Source organism: Adiantum capillus-veneris, chromosome 2 (genome assembly GCF_014529385.1).
Source record: "Adiantum capillus-veneris isolate H3 chromosome 2, ASM1452938v2, whole genome shotgun sequence".
In the NCBI taxonomy this organism is placed as follows: domain Eukaryota; kingdom Viridiplantae; phylum Streptophyta; class Polypodiopsida; order Polypodiales; family Pteridaceae; genus Adiantum; species Adiantum capillus-veneris.
In genome coordinates this window covers 86,312,132-86,329,980 of record NC_140932.1, presented here as the reverse complement: position 1 = coordinate 86,329,980, position 17,849 = coordinate 86,312,132, and the positions used below count along the sequence as shown (strand labels likewise).

At 43.3% G+C, this 17,849-nt stretch overlaps 1 pseudogene across 1 annotated transcript; it reads right to left on the bottom strand.

Annotated features, from left to right (window-relative positions):
- Positions 1–3,594: 3,594 nt before the first annotated feature.
- Positions 3,595–4,639, bottom strand: LOC147463118 (uncharacterized; annotated as a pseudogene). Its single transcript, XR_015190145.1, has 2 exons — positions 4,371–4,639; positions 3,595–4,262 (listed from the first exon to the last, which is right to left on the bottom strand). The product of XR_015190145.1 is annotated as an uncharacterized LOC147463118 (transcript).
- Between the last annotated feature and the right edge of the window lie 13,210 nt (positions 4,640–17,849).

Sequence of the window (17,849 nt, the reverse complement as noted above, 5' to 3'; positions counted from 1 at the left end):
CTGCCAGAGCCACATAACTTACATGAGTGCTTCCAGGCACATAGCTTCTAAAATTGGATGTTAAATATTTACATATTTACTTGTTCACAATGCCTGGGTAGTATGAAAGTGTCGCTTAAGTCGGTCCATGTTTTACTTGAATCCACCTCAAGGAAACCAGACTCTCCTCTGCGCACAGTAGTGTTGTGACCCTCCATGTTTATCTTGAACCATTGCATGTCGAACAAGTCCACAAAAAATCCTCTATAATCGATTTTCAAAATCTTTTGTTGCGTGCCGAAGTGAGTTCCGCCACCACAGGATCTGCATCAGAGGACCGTCATCGACTAGACTGTTCAAATTTTGCCATGATTGCACAATCTTGTGTAAAACGCTTTTTGTCAATCCATTCCACCCTAAAATGTCGACCTTTACACCATGCTGCTGTGTATGAATTATACTACAACCAACAAAGACTATGAGTGGCCGTTCAAACATCTAGAAAGCCGTGAGTCATACATTTCAAACTTACCTTGGTCGCGCAACCCCGAGAGTACTCCCACTCCTCCTCAGTCACTTCTTCACCGCACTGTTGTGCGCTTTTCAATTGGTTGTGCAACCATCTTAATCTCATGAATGTTGGTAGGCTCTCCAGACCCGCCATATAATGCATCGGTGGTTGTCTTCCTCGTCTCCACTCAATCCGTGCTCTTTGTCTCTCTTGCTTTGCATCCTCGTATTGTGAAATCCACTTTTGCATCACTGGATTGTGAAGCATGCAAAATCAATTTGATTTTAGCCTCTAGATCTTCTATCATCTTCTTCTCAACACCGAGGTTGCACATAACAATCCCAGATATGTGGTCATCATTGATGGTTCGCCACAGCGTGCCTCGGGCTTTATCAAATTTTTCTAGCCACTCTCCAATGTAAACTAGGGACTCTGATATTAGCCAACCTTTTGCCATGTTACCCTCCGAACGTGCCTTCTGGTGCACATATCCCTTGAGCGTTTTCATTAAACGTTCTAAAAAGAACATCCATCTGCAATGGACTGTGCTAGCTATTTCCACCTCATCAACTATGTGAACAAGAAGATGCACTTGAATGGTTAGCATGGTAGTAGGAAAGTGATTCTCAAATATGCACACAACCTTCACAACATTTAGTTTGGCGAATGATATGGAGTTTACATGGATCTCCTTTTGTGAGATCCATTGCACCAACTTCGCAAGTTTGTAGATTGTGGTAGGGACGTCAAGAGACAAACATCCCTCAATGGCCACCGGTAAAATAAACTGCAAAACACGCGTAGCAATGATATTAAGTCCACTACACGAATTTGTTACACAATCCCCACTATGATATATACCACTTCAAACATACCTGACACATTTTATGCCAATCGTGTGATTTCAAACTAGGCTAATGTTGAAGGTAGGTTCAGGCCCACGTGGAGTGTGTGGTGTAGCAATATAGTTGGCAATATGGGCGAGGGATGTGTGTGGTGCATGGGTGCACAACACATCACCAGTTCTCAATGAGGTCATGAGGCATGAGCCACTGAGGGGAGAAACGATGGTAGATGGCATGGCCGCAAGGTCTACGTCCAGTAACAACAAGTTTATCGTTAGAGAGGGTAGTCAGTTGAAACAAGGATAAAAGGAGCCCCAAGTCCCGAGATAGATGTATGGAGGAATTCAAGGCAACCTCTACATGAACATGAGGAAGGTTGCATGATTTCAAGGGTCCTTTCGCATTATGCGACACCTAGAGGGAGGGAGTAGGGCCTAGGCACTTGCGTGCATGTGTGTGTGTGTGTGTGTGTGTGTGTTACGCCTATCCTTTTACTTGCAACATACCAAAAAGAAAGAGAGTAAACAACTCTCAATAAGTTTCTGGATCTAGAGAACTAAAAGTGGATGCTTCTGTATGCATAGCCTACGATACTTCGATGTCGTTGTAGGTGATGATGACTTGATCGGAATCGGATCACCCGACAAGATGTAGGATCGCCCATTAATTAGGGCCTAGCTAGTGAGGGTTTTGACGGCCTATAGCTACATCCAATCAATGGTCGTCGACATGGCTTGCAGGAGGTTGAGAGCACATAGGTGCCTTCATCTTCGCTTGTAGAGTAGGGTGACTTGGGTGTTTACAGACACAACCTACAGGTTCGATGTTGTATCTGTCTGGAACAGATATATAGAGTTAGCGTCCATCATTGAGAGAGAGAGAGAGAGAGAGATTGTGATTTTTTTGATAGAGAGAGAGAGAGAGTGAGAGAGAGGCTGCCGGGGGCGGCCGGCCATACTAGTGTCAAATAAAATCCGGCTCATGCCACGATTGCGCTTGAGGGGGACTGTTGGAGTTCAAGCTTAATCGGCATGCAAATCTGTCCGCCGCCCATAACCCAAGGGGCACAACCCCAACTCACGCCCTCTCAAATCACACCTTTTCGCTCCTATATAATTGTAATCAATCATCAGCGATTAACTCCCTCAATACTGTCGTCCTCTCTCTCTCTCTCTCTCTCTGTCTCTCTCTGCGCAATGCTCAGTATGGCCTTCGTGGCACCCTCACTCTAAATTTCAGCAACAGGCCTTTCTAGCTAGTGAGCTATAGATCTTGCAGAAGGGATTCGTGGGACTCTAGCTGTAGTTGGATTGGTTCAGGCTTGTTTGTTGGGTCATGGTTCTTTTGCACGAGGAAAAAAACTTGATGCTACATGGCTTACTGACCTGTCGCGAGTGTACTGCTACTTTGTGGATTGTTGTGGTTCGTACGGGCCGGTGATGGGGAAGCCGAGCCTCACCCACTTTCGACTCACTTCTTGTAGTCTTCGTCAGAGAGGGGGGCCGGCGGTCCCATGCCTTCAATCGTACCTAGCTAGGTATGCGGCGCCTCTCGAGCAGAAGCTCATGATGCTATGCATTGTATGAAAAACACTGAGAAAGTCATCGAAGAATATTCCTACATGAGAAATTTTTAAAATATTCTTGATTATATCATTGAAGAATCTTTAGCGAGAACGTTGGTGAGCATGAAATGAAAGAGCAGCTTCAAGGAGCTAACTATACATACCATTCTTTTATTTAACACCAAAACATTTTCTTCTCAAGATTATATTCAAACACCACGTTAATAAATTATTCAGCGTATTTGTAAAATACTCATGAGCATCCTCATGATTCAATCCAAAAAAACTGCAGAATAAAACATTCTCTGCAGGCCTACTTAATTGGATCTAAGGCACATGCCACCTTAGAAATTAGGATTGGTGAGCCAGTTCTAGGATTATAGCAAGGGGGTAGATTTCTCCAAGTGTTTGAATTCAAGCTGCATATGAAATTCATTTCCTGTATGCTGAGAATGAGCAGTCCACCTCGCGCAACAGCATTGAAGCTTATGCCACGAGAGATTGACTTAGGAATGGGGATTATCGGCGTTGTGAAGAGAGGCAAAGGACTCCACCTTTGGTCTGCAAACTTGTATTGGTACACATATACTGCCTCTTTGTGAGGTACGGATCCCTTGTAACCACTAGTAAGAGGAGTTCCTCATCCATTTGAACAATCTCATAGTTGGTTTCTAGCATAACTTTGATGGATGCGCTAAATGTAGGCATGCACACTTGCCTCCATTGTGTCGCATCGAACAACAATAAGTTAGGCAAGATTTTTGGGCGACGTCGATGGAAAGTGTCCGAGAGAAAGGCAAGTGTACCTTGATAGTAGTAAAACAAATTAGGGAGGTAAGACGGTCCAATGTTGGAGTCCCATTGCAGTGACTTCTTATCTGTCAAGTACATTGCCAATGACTTCAATTGCAAAGAGGAACCTTCTTCTTGGTGGCATATAAGGGGGCTTATATTTGTGTAATGCTCTATGGTTACACCATTACATGGAGAGCGGAAAAAGATAAGGTTAATATCACCACTATTTTCATCCTTTTCTAGGCGACAACGCACAATCAGTCCAAGTGTGGAATCATAACAAGAGACGTCCAGTAATGCCTTGTCGCCAGTAAATATGTTGCTCAAGACAAGGTGGCGCATCATTAACCCATAACGAATATTCTCCCAACACAATAAGCCCCCCACACTACAGATTGGGCCAGCGTCAAACATAGACATGTGTTGCCTCATGTAGTTGCACTGATCCACTGGAAGTGGTAGCAAGTGCCATTCATGTAAGCTTGGGTCGAACACTGCAAACTCACAGGATGCTTGTACTTGTCTTTTATCTCGGACTAGGAAGTAAAACCAAGGTAGGGCCATGAATCTGCAAAAGGTTTGTCATGTTTCTGTTAATGAGTAATGAAAGAAAGAGAGAGAGAGAGAGTGTTGCGTTTAATTTCTGAAGATTAGAAATGAAAAGTGGGGTACTCACGGGTGAGGTTGTCTCTTGAGTTGCGAGAGCGGGTGAATGGCCTCTGTCAAGGCATTGGGGAGCAGATCAGCGTTCTCCGCATCATCATGTCCGCCATTAGCACGCAAGCGGAGCAGATCAGCGTTCTCAGCATCATCGTGTCCGCCATTGGCACTGGCACTGCTACTCGATGATGCTACGTGATGCGCGCCGCCTATGGCTCCAATACAACTTGCTCCTGCCGTTGGCGTTAGTTGCCGTTGCTCGTCACAACGTCGCTGTCTCTTCATTGCTAAAACAATCTAATTTTACCCACAAAATTATTTGGTCACAACAACAGGACTTTCAGCGCTTATATACGAATTAGAGAGCCGCTATCCAAATTCGGGTAATGTGTGCCCCTTTCCAGAAAACCCATTCCAGTTTATGTTCTTACATCATGTCCGCAAAAGAAACATTTTGCCACCAAAATGGGCACTAAGAGTCTTGTCCCACCAAGTGGTTACGGGAACTCAATGCTCTACAGCAATTGACGAAAGCCATCACATGTCTTGCTTACAACCCTACAAGGGCACCATCGAGACACTGTGACCACTACAAAGAGGTGATAGAAGATAGCCTTTTGCAGCGCATCCATTTATTGATGGGCTATCAGTGATTCGAGCCATAGTTGTAAAATTATAGCCACATATGGCGCCAACAATGCCAACAAATAGCTGATTTACCCAAAAAGGACCCGGGGCATCTGCGATGCATTGCCCAATGTGTTTGCTCATGTAGTTACACTAATTCAATCAAAGTGGTAGCAAATGCCATTTATCTAAGATTGTGTCTAACACTACAAATTCACCTGATGCTTGTAATTGTGTTTTATCTCCTACAAAGAAAACCTCGGAAGGGATATCAAACGGGAAAAGGTTTGACATGTTTTAAGTGAAATCATAAGAGAGAGAGAGAGAGAGAGAGAGAGAGAGAGAGAGAGAGAGAGAGAGAGAGAGCTAAAGAGAGAGCTAACCTAAACTCTAGATATGAATCTAGTCTGTGTGCGTTTGTGTGTGTGTGAATCTCCTACAAAGAGGCGATTGCAAACGGCCTTTGGTAGCACATCCATTATTAACAAGCTAGAACCATAGGTGTACAATTATAGCAACATATGGCACCAAAACGGATAGCACAATCACCTTATGTAATAATTTAGCTAGAAAGCACCCCATGTAGTGTGAGAACTACTTGCATTAGTGGGGCCTGATGTTGCCCTCTAAGCCCCAGAAGTGCTCATCCATAGAGGGCTCTAAATCCGCATTTCAACACTTAAATATTGAACTACCTCACCCTCACACACACACACAGATAGATAGATACATAGATATATATATATATATATATATATATATATAGAGAGAGAGAGAGAGAGAGAGAGAGAGAGAGAGAGAGAGAGAGCATGCTTAAAGAAGACTATATGTCATTGCCAAGATCTATGCAAAATAAGATGCACAGGTATATTGATGCCTTATAGGCGGGAGGGAAAGACTACGTAAACAAGCATGTATATAACAATGTATTCTAGAAAAAGATTTGAGAGAGAGAGAGAGAGAGAGAGAGAGAGAGAGAGAGAGAGAGAGAACATCAACGTAAGTAGTCCTAAAAGTTTTTTTTTTTTTTTTGCATGCTAAAGAAGGCCTTAGAGAAGATGATATCTAGACATACTTGTTTTTTAATCGTTCAAATGGATAGGCAAGGTTTTACTCCAGACATTCAACTACAATTGGGACAGTGTAGGAAGAAATTTGGCCATTATAATGTATTTGCCCATTTTGTGTACTTTGTTTGTAACAGTTCAAATAGATAGGCAAGGTTATTGGACTGCAGTTGGGAGAGTGTAGGAAGAAACTTGGCCATTCTACTAGTTTTTGTTTGCATTAAACAATGAAATATCTCAAAAATCTTGTCAATAAGAGAGTTCCATTATGCTAATCATCTTAGATTGAAGAGCTTAATTGTGGTCATTCATTTTCCTTTGATGTGTGTTGGGTTGACAAATTGTGTGTTGGGTTGACAAATTGATCAAGGACTTTAAAAGTTGATATGGAAGTCCATCATAACATGCAGCAAAATTGAGGAATTTTTATGGAGATGGGCGATGCATCTTCGTTCCTTACTTATTTTCTAAGTGTTCATTAAATTTTTTTAAGGTGTAAACAATGTGTCTGAGCTCTCTAAATTTGGTCTCAGCATCCTATTTTACATGCTTTTGTTGTCTCAATGGGATGCACAATCGAGAGCAAAATGCTATATTGGTTTGTTCTAGTGGGGATAAAATTCTTGATCACCATCTTTAGCCCCCCACACCATACAAATTGGGCCAGTGTCAAACATAGACCTGTGTTTGCTCATGTAGTTCCATTGATTCACTCAAAGTGCCATTTATCTAGGCTAGAGTCGAACACTACACACTCACCTAATGCTTGTAATTGTGTTTTATCTCCTACAAACTAAACCACAAGAGGTCCATGAATTTGCACAAGTTTTGACATGTTTTTAATAATGAATCATGAGAGAGAGAGAGAGAGCAAAGACAGTTGCAAACGGCCTTTTGTAGTGCATCCATTTATTGACAAGTTATCACCTATTGGAACCATAGCTGTAAACTTCTGGCAACATATGGTGCCAAAAATGCCAATAGAATAATCTTATGTAGCTAGTGTAAGGCATGAGCGATGCATTGCCCTTTGAGCCCCACAAGTGCTCATAGCGACACCCAACTCTAACTCACTCTTTCAGTACTTATATATTACCCATGTAGTGTGACCACTACCTGCATCAATTGGGCATGAGTGATGAATTTCCCTCTAAGCCCCTTTCCAAAAACCTCGTTGCCCTCTAAGCGCTCTAAGCCCCACAAGTACTCAACAACACGAGCTCTAAATTGACCTTTCAACACTAATACATTGAAACACCTCCCGAGAGAGAGAGAGAGAGAGAGAGAGAGAGAGAGAGAGAGCATTCCAAAAAGTTTTTCTTTCTTTTTCTCCCTCTAAAGAAGTCCTTAGAGAAGATGAGAGCCAGACATACTTTGTTTTCAACTATCCAAATGGATAGGCAAGGTCTTCGGATATTGGATGACATTTGGGTGAGTTTAGGAAGAATTTCAGCCATTCTACTAGTTTTTTGTTTGTATCAAATAATGAAATTTCTAGAAAATCTTGGTAGTCCATTACAACATGAAACACAAAATAAGGATTTTTTTTGTAGATGGGCGATGCATCTTTGTTCCTTGCATCTTTTCTAAGCGTTTTTTATTTTACACAGGTGTAAACTATGTGTCTAAGCTCTATAAATTTGGTCTCAACATCCTACTTTACATTCTTTGGTTGTCTCATTGGGAAGCACCATTGAGAGCACAACGCTATAGTGGTTATAAACTCATGTGATCACCATATTTAGGCCCCCACGCTATAGATTGAGATAACATTAAGAGCTTGGTCGCATGTAGCCACACTGCAGCTCTCCTGCCCGGTTTGCAAGTCACCCCATTGTTACCATGTGGTAGTAATGCGTGTGAACACACTTAGGAACGCCGAGGCATTTTTTCCCCCGTTAGGAGGCTTTTTCCCTCATGGATTGTATATACGCCCATCACTCTAGGGATATCTAATCTTTCCATTTCACGCTAAGTAATACACTCTCTATTGTGTGCCTTGAACTTCCTTCATCTTCTCCAAGCTGTGTGTTTTCTTGCAATCCTAATTCCAACAATTGCTATCAAAGCAGATTGCATCCTCTCGGGCTTAGTCGCTAGCAACTCCAGCAAATGCCTGCTCACTTTCTTTGATTTTTGTGAGCTTTGGCGAGCATACATAGGTCGACAAATATTTTAGAGCTTTCCACTACAAGTAGTAGTATGCATGCAATTTTGTCATTTTGTGTAGATTTTTGTCAGTACTATTTTCTGCACAACAGGTCCCTTTCAGTATTCTACAGTTTTTGCTATATAGAACGTATTGTTCTCGCTTCGTTTCTCCTCTTTTCGGACAATTTTCACATTAGGTACAAGAATTCACCATGGCCGACAACAACACAAATGTGTTCAAGATGTTTGTTGCTAAGGATAGATTAGATAGGGAAAATTACCCGATGTGGGCTTACATGATGCAAAATGTCCTTGTGTCAAAGGGCGTTTGGAACATTGTGCAGGGCATTGATGTACGTCCTGGTTCTGAGGATGTAGGCGATGTTGAGGATGTTGCAGGTTTTGGTGGTAGGATTGCTACTGCTAGAATTGTTTTGCCTACAGTTGAGCAAGCTCATTGGGATGTAAAAGATGCGCAAGCGCATGCATTGATTGTGTTGTCTGTGAAGAACACTTTTCTCCTCACATTCGGTCAACAAAATCTGCAAAATAGGTTTGGGATATTTTCGTTGGTCTTTATGCAAGTCGCAATGAGGCAAAAGTTGCATTCCTGCGTAAAGAGCTAGAGTCCAAGATTATGCATGAGGAAGATGACATGCCGGACACTTTCCTTGTTGGTGTCAAGGATATCAATGATAAACTTATTTCTACAGGGGAAGTCATTTCAGACAGTTCCCTTGTACAGACTGTTCTTGATGCTTTGGCTCTTGAAGTTGTCAAGTTTGATGCATTATGCACATTACTGTTGCAAGAGTCACTTTCCAAAAAACAAAGGGACTAGACAGCGTGCAGTTGACCGGGCCTTTATTGCTGCTCAAAGCATGTGTATGGCAACAAATCTCCCCTGGGAGTGATGCGATGAATGAGAGCTAGCACATAAAGTACAGGAAAGTGACATGTCCTAAGGAGAGGATCATTCCACAAAGAGAAGTAAGCCCAAAACTTTACGGAAAGCTTCAAACTTCTCACAAGACAATGCCTTTCACTACAACACTACATGAAGATATCGACCCGTATATATCGACGGCCATGCTTTTCCACGTGTATATCGACGTAATTAGCTTGCGTCGCTATACGTGTCGATATATGCATCGCAGTGTGCGTCGATATACGTGTGGAAAAGCTTTATTTGCCACGCGTATATCCACGCGTATAGCGACGCAAAATTTTTTTGGGAAAAAAAGCGAAACCCGCGCGCAGGGGCCATTTTCGCCTGCTGAGATCTTGGCCAAAACCTGCTGCGCAGGTATTATGTCCATCTCCGCGACCCCCCCCCCCCCCCAATCCCTCCCTCTCTCTCTCTCTCTCTACATCGTGTGTGTGTAGGAAACAGAGAGAGAGAGAGAGAGAGAGAGAGAGAGAGAGAGAGAGAGAGAGAGAGAGAGAGAGAGAGAGAGAGAGAGAGAGAGAGAGAGAGAGAGAAAGAGAGAGTGGTGTGTGTGTGTGTAGGAAAGAGAGAGAGAGAGAGAGAGAGAGAGAGAGAGAGAGAGAGAGAGAGAGAGAGAGAGAGAATTAATGTATGCTTAGGAAATTAAAATTAAAGAGAGATATGAAATGAAATGTTACATTAACTTCTTCGAAAGGCCAAAGTGACCTATGAGACATGCGACAAGAAAGTTACAATGTGATGGATCTGATACAAAGTCAGAGTAAGAAGATGAAAAAATAAAATATTACGGAATCCTAAACTGTTGGGTGTGGACTAAACGGCTAAACCAGCTAGGTGGGATAGGTAGATCATAGGAGATCCAACATCTTTCGCTGGCGGATCTCATCAATCTCCTCCATGGTTAGTAGTCTGACCGAGCGTTGTGCATGTCGAGCCTAAGTGACCTAGCTAGATCCTCTGATGCAGCCTCTGTCGATGTTGTGTAGTCCTCCGCAGTTGTGGGCGTCTAGATCTCCCTAGCTCAGTCGCTCGTCTGATCAATAGAGAGAGAGAGAGAGAGAGAGAGAGAGAGAGAGAGAGAGAGAGAGAGAGAGAGAGAGAGAGAGAGAGAGAGAGAGAGAGAGAGAGAGATAGGAAATAGAGAGATAGAGAAAGAGAGTTTTATATATATATATATATATATATATATATATATATATATATATATATATATATATAGAGAGAGAGAGAGAGAGAGAGAGAGAGAGAGAGAGAGAGAGAGAGAGAGAGAGAGAGAGAGAGAGAGAGAGAGAGAGAGAGAGAGAGAGAGAGATAGGAAAATAGGGAAATAGAGAGAGAAAGAGAGATAGCTAGCGAGAGTGATATCGAGAGAGAGAGAGAGAGAGAGAGAGAGAGAGAGAGAGAGAGAGAGAGAGAGAGAGAGAGAGAGAGAGAGAGAGAGAGCGAGATCGAGAGAGAGAGAACGAGAGATAGGGTACGTAGACAGAGAAGAAACTATGGAACTAAAAGAGGCAAAGGGGTTTTCCCTACTACATGCATTGCCATGTACACCTGGGAGGGCACGTATGTGTCTACCCATATAGGATTTGACCAATAAAGATGAGATTTTGACCCAGTGGTCCTGATCTCCGTACACCTCTGGACCGAGGTGTACAGAGATTGGGCAAGACTAGAGAATGCGAGGTAGTTTACATTGTGAGGAGTATATATATATATATATATATATATATATATATATATATTAAAAAAACATTCATAATCATCGTAGATGGCAACGTCATCAACTAACATGGAGGAAAAGATTGCATGCTCGTGCACGCTCTACAAGTATCAAATCCTGCACAAGCGTAGGATATGTAATGAGCATGTGCACAAGTACGGAGAGTTTGCTAGAGAAACCGTACAAAATCTGTGATACGACTCCTACGGAACGGGCATTGATTTTTGCGACATAGCACTTACATCTGAGAGAGAGAGAGAGAAAAAAGATTATGTGTGAAGGTCCAACCAATATAGAGCCACGAATGGAAGCAGAAAAGGGCTTACAAACAAAAGACGACGGCATGGAGAAGATGCTGGATGCCTTCTTCCAGACAAGCGAGGAGAACGCGAACGAAGTAGCACCAGAAGCCGTGCGCCTATCTCCTGAAGACATGTTGAGGAAGTTGGCACGTAAACTAATCTATGAAGGCGCCAAAATATCTGTGCTTCGTACTTGTCTGGCATTTTTTAATCTTTAGTCAGTGTATGAGTGGTCAGATGCAAGCGTCACTGCTTTGTTTAGGTACGTAATTTACAAAAGGGATTTTCCTATTGCAACGGTGATGTGCTCGGAGAGCTTTTTAATTTAATGTGGCTTAAACAGGTTATTGCAGAAGCAACTTCTCCCGGCTGGCAATGAAATGGCCCCCTCCAGGCCAGACGCAAAGCAACTTCTGACCTCAGTTGGCTTGGACTACAACAAGATTCATGCATGTCCAAATGATTGCATTCTTTTCGCAATGAATTCGCAGATTGTCTATCGTGTCCTAAGTGCGGAGCAATGCGCTACAAACAAGATGCAGTTGGCGAGACAGTGCCAGCTAAAGTGTTGCGGCATTTCCCTATTATTCCTAGGATAAAAAGCATGTTTCGTTGTGGTTCCATTGCAAAGTTGATGCGGTGCCATTCTACGAATAGATCCACTGACGCAACATTTAGGGTGCCCGCGGATTCAAAGGCTTGGAGGCACATTGAAGATACCTGGCCACATTTTAAGAGTGAACCACGCAATTTGCGTTTGGGCATGGCAATGGATGGAGTCAATCCATTTGGCTTGAGAAGCTCGTCATGGAGCACTTGGCCTGTGTGCCTTATCAATTACAACCTCTCGCCGTGGCTTGCCATCAAGAAGGGTCATTTGATATTAAGCTTGATTGTACCTGGTAAGCTCAAGGCAAAAAACATGGATGTTTATCTAGCTCCACTAGTTGACGAGCTCTAGGAGTTATGGCATGGGATCGACATAGCAGATGCGGTTGAACCAGTAGGACAACAGCATGCAAGGATCCATGGACTTCTTATGTGGACTATGCATGATTGGCCAGGATATGGAGAAGCTTCTAGTAATGGTTATTGATTTACAAAATTCTCCCTATTCGCAAGCCCTTTGCCTTGGCCTGATTCATGCTTTAATATATGCAGGGCTAACAACTTCGGGATACAATGCATGTCCAATTTGCGGGCAGTCTTTGGATGTGCGCTATTCTCCCTCTCTTCGAAAGACAATTTATCAAGGCCACCATCGTTATCTTCCAGATGGCCATCACTTGCGCAAAGGTCAGCTTGGTCGCGTCGAATGTCGTCCTATGCATGTACAAGAGTGGCGTCGCCAATGGGAAAAACATGAGGGGAAACCTGTTCCAAGAATGAAACGTTTGTCCATTCTCCATACGTTGCCGTACTGGGGTGATCTACTAATTAACCATTTGCTGGATCCAATGCATATATTCAAGAATGTGGGAGAGCTCCTCTGGAAGACAATCATGGGAATGAAAGACAATCGAGCTTCACGAGATGATTTGCAGTCAGTTGGAAAGATGCCAGAGCTATGGCCTTTCACCAATTCAGCTGGCCAAACAAAACTTCCAAGAGCGCCATGGGTATTGCTGAAAAACAAAGAGAGAAAAGGGTGATTCAGAGTTCAGGACGCCAACAGGATATATGCGATGTCTCAAGACAGCATTCACCCGTGACGATCAACTGTCAGGATTGAAATCGCAAGACTGCCATAAGTTCTTGCAATTCATTCTTCCAATTGCGATCAAGGGGTGTTTAACGGAGGAAGTGAGGACCTGCATATACAAGATTTCAGAGCTAGTGCGGTGGATCTCTTCCAAGGAGATACGGGAGGAATCTATTGCAGTCACAAGGGCTAACTCCATTGAGTCAGTTTGCATGATTGAGAAGTATCTACCCATGAGCTGCCTAACTATCCAAATGTACTTGCTCGTCCATGTAGTAGATGAGGTTGTAGTGGCAGGTACAGTCCACAGCCGTTGGATGTTCTTTCTAGAGTGGTTCATGAAAAAACTTAAGGGTTTTGTTCGCCAAAAAGCGCGTCTAGAGGGGAGCATGGCAGAAGGATGGCTGGTGCAAGAGTCTCTTGTATTGACGACCGAATTTCTATCCGTTTCTAACCCAGAAATGCCTCGACTGTGGAGCGATGAGGAGGATGCAAGATTGGTGGGAGAGGAGCCGCAAGGGCAAGGGGTGCCGAAGAAAATGAACCTGGCCATGCGAGAAAAGATCATGAAGTTTTGTATACTAAATTCAGCGCCAATGCAAAAATGGCTTGAAAGGTACGAAGAAGAGAAAGAGAGACGCAATAGGGAGAGATAGGATTTCAGGCGAAGTCGAACGACTAGAGGCTTACCCTTGCCAGACTATCTCACTCCTCTACCTGAATTTCCTACAACGGCATGGTTGGACAAGACAATGAGAGCAGCTCGACAGATCAGAGAACCCATATCTCTAGAAGAGGAAGAGCTGGCTATTGGATGTGACTGGAAGTATCAGACATACATGGCGCTGTGGTCGCATGGAAAGCATTTCAGAACATAACAAATTGACAGCAGAAGAAACACGTTTGACAGTGGGGTAATGGTTAGTTTCATGCAAAAGAGAAGGACCTCGATTACTGTGGTTTGGTGTCAGATATCCTGAAAGTAAGCTTCAAGCGGTTTGAGATGTTTTTGTTGGATGTGAAGTGGTTCAAGGTGATTACTTATGGTAACAATGCAACGGTACGCAGAGATGGAAACAAACTTTTGCAAATAGATTCTACAAAGATTTGGACAGATGCGAGCGACACATTCGCTCTCCCCGAACATTGCGAGGAAGTGGTCTTTGTATCGGACCCTCGAGAGCGACAATGGTGGTTTGTGGTTCAGGTTGCTCCAAGAAATAAACAATTATTTGAAGGGCAAGATCTCCTAGAGGAAAGTCAGTCAGATGACGTCCATACTACTGTGACATTAGATGAGATGGACGAAGGTATGGCAGAGGAAGCTGACAGATATACGAGGGATGACGCAGACGAGCCAGAATTGACACTTGTAGATGAAGATGCAATGGATGAAGACAATCTGCCAGAATGAGTTGGGGTAGAGTTATGTTTACAATTAGAGATAGACGATGATACGGTGCAAGATCTTATCGATGATGCCTCACTTGTTGAGGCCTAGGCCTATAAGTGTTTGTGTGAAGACGTTGATTTAAAATTAAGCTTAAAGTTAATTTAAACAATTGTGTTCTGACGCTTTATTTTACTTTCTTTGTGCAGGACTTTAGTATGGCATACCGGATTCCAGATCCCGCTTCCATGAGTGCAGATGCATTCATGGGCTTCGTTACACGGATGATGCCTGCTCAGATGGCAGAGGCTTCTCAGTACTGGGTAGCCAAAGGCACGAGTACTACGTCTCCGGGCTTCACACCGGAGGGTCCGACGCCTAGGGGGGGAACGCCTACAAGGGGGAGAACGCCTATGGGTACGACGCCTGCTTCTCCCATCACGGCCGCTTCGACACCTAGGGGTGGGACAGGGGCGGGTACGTCCTCATCTCCGCAGCACAGGCGCACTCACTGATCTCGGCGACCCTCAGGTGGAGGTGGTGGTTGCTGTGGAGGAGGGTCCACAGATGCTTCGACCCCTCCTCGCTCACGATCCTCGTCCTACCCAGGCACACCTCTCGAGACACCCCTTGGAACACCTCGGACACCTTGGGGGGCACACGATCCTAGTGTCTCCAAGCTCTATACTCTACAGGCAGATGGTTCTGTTGACATGGATAGAGTCGGGACTGAGATGCGACAGTGGATTCGCCAGCTCGCGGAGCTACAGTTTTCGACCAGCCTTCTGACATCTTGGGGTGATCAGGATGGGGACAAAGTCAATTACATAGTGGAGACCATCCTGAGAGAGTACCAGCCTGCTCCGAGTTCTTCCGTTGTTCCTAGGAGGTGGATCAAGGTTGTTGCATGGGACACCGTGAAACATCGATGAGATGCATCTCGGAAGGCTTTCAGGACCGGCTCGCCGAAGCCTTCGGGCATCCCACACGAGACGTGGCTGCAGATCTGGGAGAATGAGCGGACATCGGACACGCGGTTCAGATAGCAGCGTGAGGCCGCGTAGGTACGACAGATGACCAGGGGACATCTCATCTTGGCAGCGGAGGTTTCGACACCTTTCGCTATGAGTTTGTGAGTTTCTAATCCAATCTTAACTATGGCGTTTTTTAAAACGTGATGAATCATGTATTCTTATTACTTTGATTTTTGTATAAACGTAGAATCTTGCGATGCATCGAGCTCCGTCACGCCAGGAGGAGTTAGATGGATATCGCAGAGGTATTTATGAAGTACTGAATGATCTTGAAGCTTCAGGAGAGCCTGTAGACTGGGAGGCCTTACAGTCTCGCTGATCGCTTGAGGTGAGACGTTAATATGTGTGAGTTGATTTAATTAAGTATATGTGAAGTAATATCCATACTAATTTTGTGAGTTGTCCTATATGCAGGTTGCAACGCCTAGTCATTAGTGGACAGGATTTCATATATATGCTTTGTGAGACACAAACACGCTTCTGTGTCTCTTTTTTGTACAGACAGTTATTGTTTCCCTTATGGTTATGATTATTGTCATTGTCATTGTATAGACATGGTTATTTCTCCTATTCTTGTATAGATATAGTTATGGTTCAGGTTATGTTTAACTTTCTGGTTATTGTTAATTTTGTTTATGGTTATGGTTATCTGCATTATGGTTATGCTTTTCAGTTGGTATGGTACTTGTCTTTCATTGGCCTTAAATCTCATGTGAGATCCTACATGGATAGCATGTAGGAGGCGTATACATGATATGGTTTTTTTTGAAAAGTTTATGTAAAAACAAAGGGAACACTGCCGAAATTTATGCGCGTGGGAGCATGGTTGATTTTGGTGCTGCTCGCTTTCTTGGGCAGAGGGCATGAAGTTTGGCTATGTCTTTGTCCATCTTTTAATTGGGCACAGGCCAGGCTACCTATCCTCTGCCCAAGAAAAAGTTTTTCTGTTATGGTCGTCGCTATCTGCGTCTATATCTGCGTCGCAAATAGCGACAGGTTCACAAGCACGCGGATATCGATGCACATAGCGACGTAGTGCGGCAATATCTGCGTCGATGACACCTTTTTTTGTTGTAGTGTTTGTGAAAAGATCTGCGAAGTTGTCCTGTGTTGGCACATAAGCCAAGCTAATATCTCCTGTTGAGAGTCTCTCCCTTACATAGTGGTAATGCACCTCATTGTGCTTTGTGTGAGCATGAATAATTGGGTTTCTAGCAACTACCAATGCGTGCTGACTATCAATGTAGATGATGTTGGCAGTGTCCTCTTCAACACCGAAATCATTCATAAGGCATCTGAGCCATACACACTCAACCATAGCTGTAAAGACTGCCATGTACTCAGCGTCACAACTAGAAGTGTCCACAGTAGGTTTCTCAACCACAATATACATAAGCTACTGAGCATGAAACAAAAACCACTCATGGACACTCACGTGTCAAAGTATCTAGCTCACTCTAAAAACAAAAAAACTACATAGTTAGTAGCATCCTTTGGTAGAGTGCACATTCTTACCAAACCAAGAGGTGTGCACATTGCAATAATATCCTTGCTCTCCAAAACAAAGTGAAACTTGTGGTATCCTGAGTAGAGATCACACATAGAATATATAGCACTTCCCACAAAGGCTTCTCAACAAACTCATCCACAATTGGGACCTGTACCTACATTGTAGATTTTTACCTTATTGACCAGTTGCAAATTCTAAATGAACCTTAGAATACTATTTTTCCTCCAAATAGTAAGTCTTCCATTGAAATATGGCCCAAATGTGATTCCAAAATACCATTTTTATTTTGTCACTAATCAAACCAATGAGCTTTGACAAGTGAGCTTTAGGAACAAGAATAGGCCATAAACTCCATGGCATGTTAGGAGCAGTAAATATAACCATAGGAGGTGAGACAACATTTGGATCTAACCACCCAATCTCACTTGGATCAAAGGAAAGGCTTTACCATGATTGTCATAATAATCAATATCTAATTCTCCTAAAAGATTTTCTCATGTTAAACTGATCATTTAATATGGGGAAGTGCTAGGGGAGAAAAAGCTAGAATATTGGTTAAGCTAGCAGACCAACCACAATAGGGATCCAAAGGAAGGAAAATAGGGATCCAAAGGGGGGGCCATCTAGAAAAGAGCAATGTGCAACAATGGGCTTAAAAGACCCTAATGTTCAGCCGATTAAGACTTCCAAAATTCAAAGGTTGTGTCCAAAGGCCAAACACTAGGGAAATTGGATGCTTAGTGTGTGTCACAAAAAGTCTTTATCAATCCCTACATAGGAGGGGGCGATCCTTGCAAGTAAGGGATGAGAGAGAAACTCACACACACACACACAAGATCCCTTTACACAAAGGGAATGAGGGACACATGTCAGCTCCCTAGCCCAGATGCCCACAAGGTGTACGCAATTCCTATTGGATGGCCTTGGAGGTGGACCAATGATAATTAGGCTAGATTAAATCTAGTTTAATTAATTTAAAAACACTTAATAAAAGAACCGATAAGAATTAAGCTCTCTAGAAGACTATTATACAGCCTCCCAAG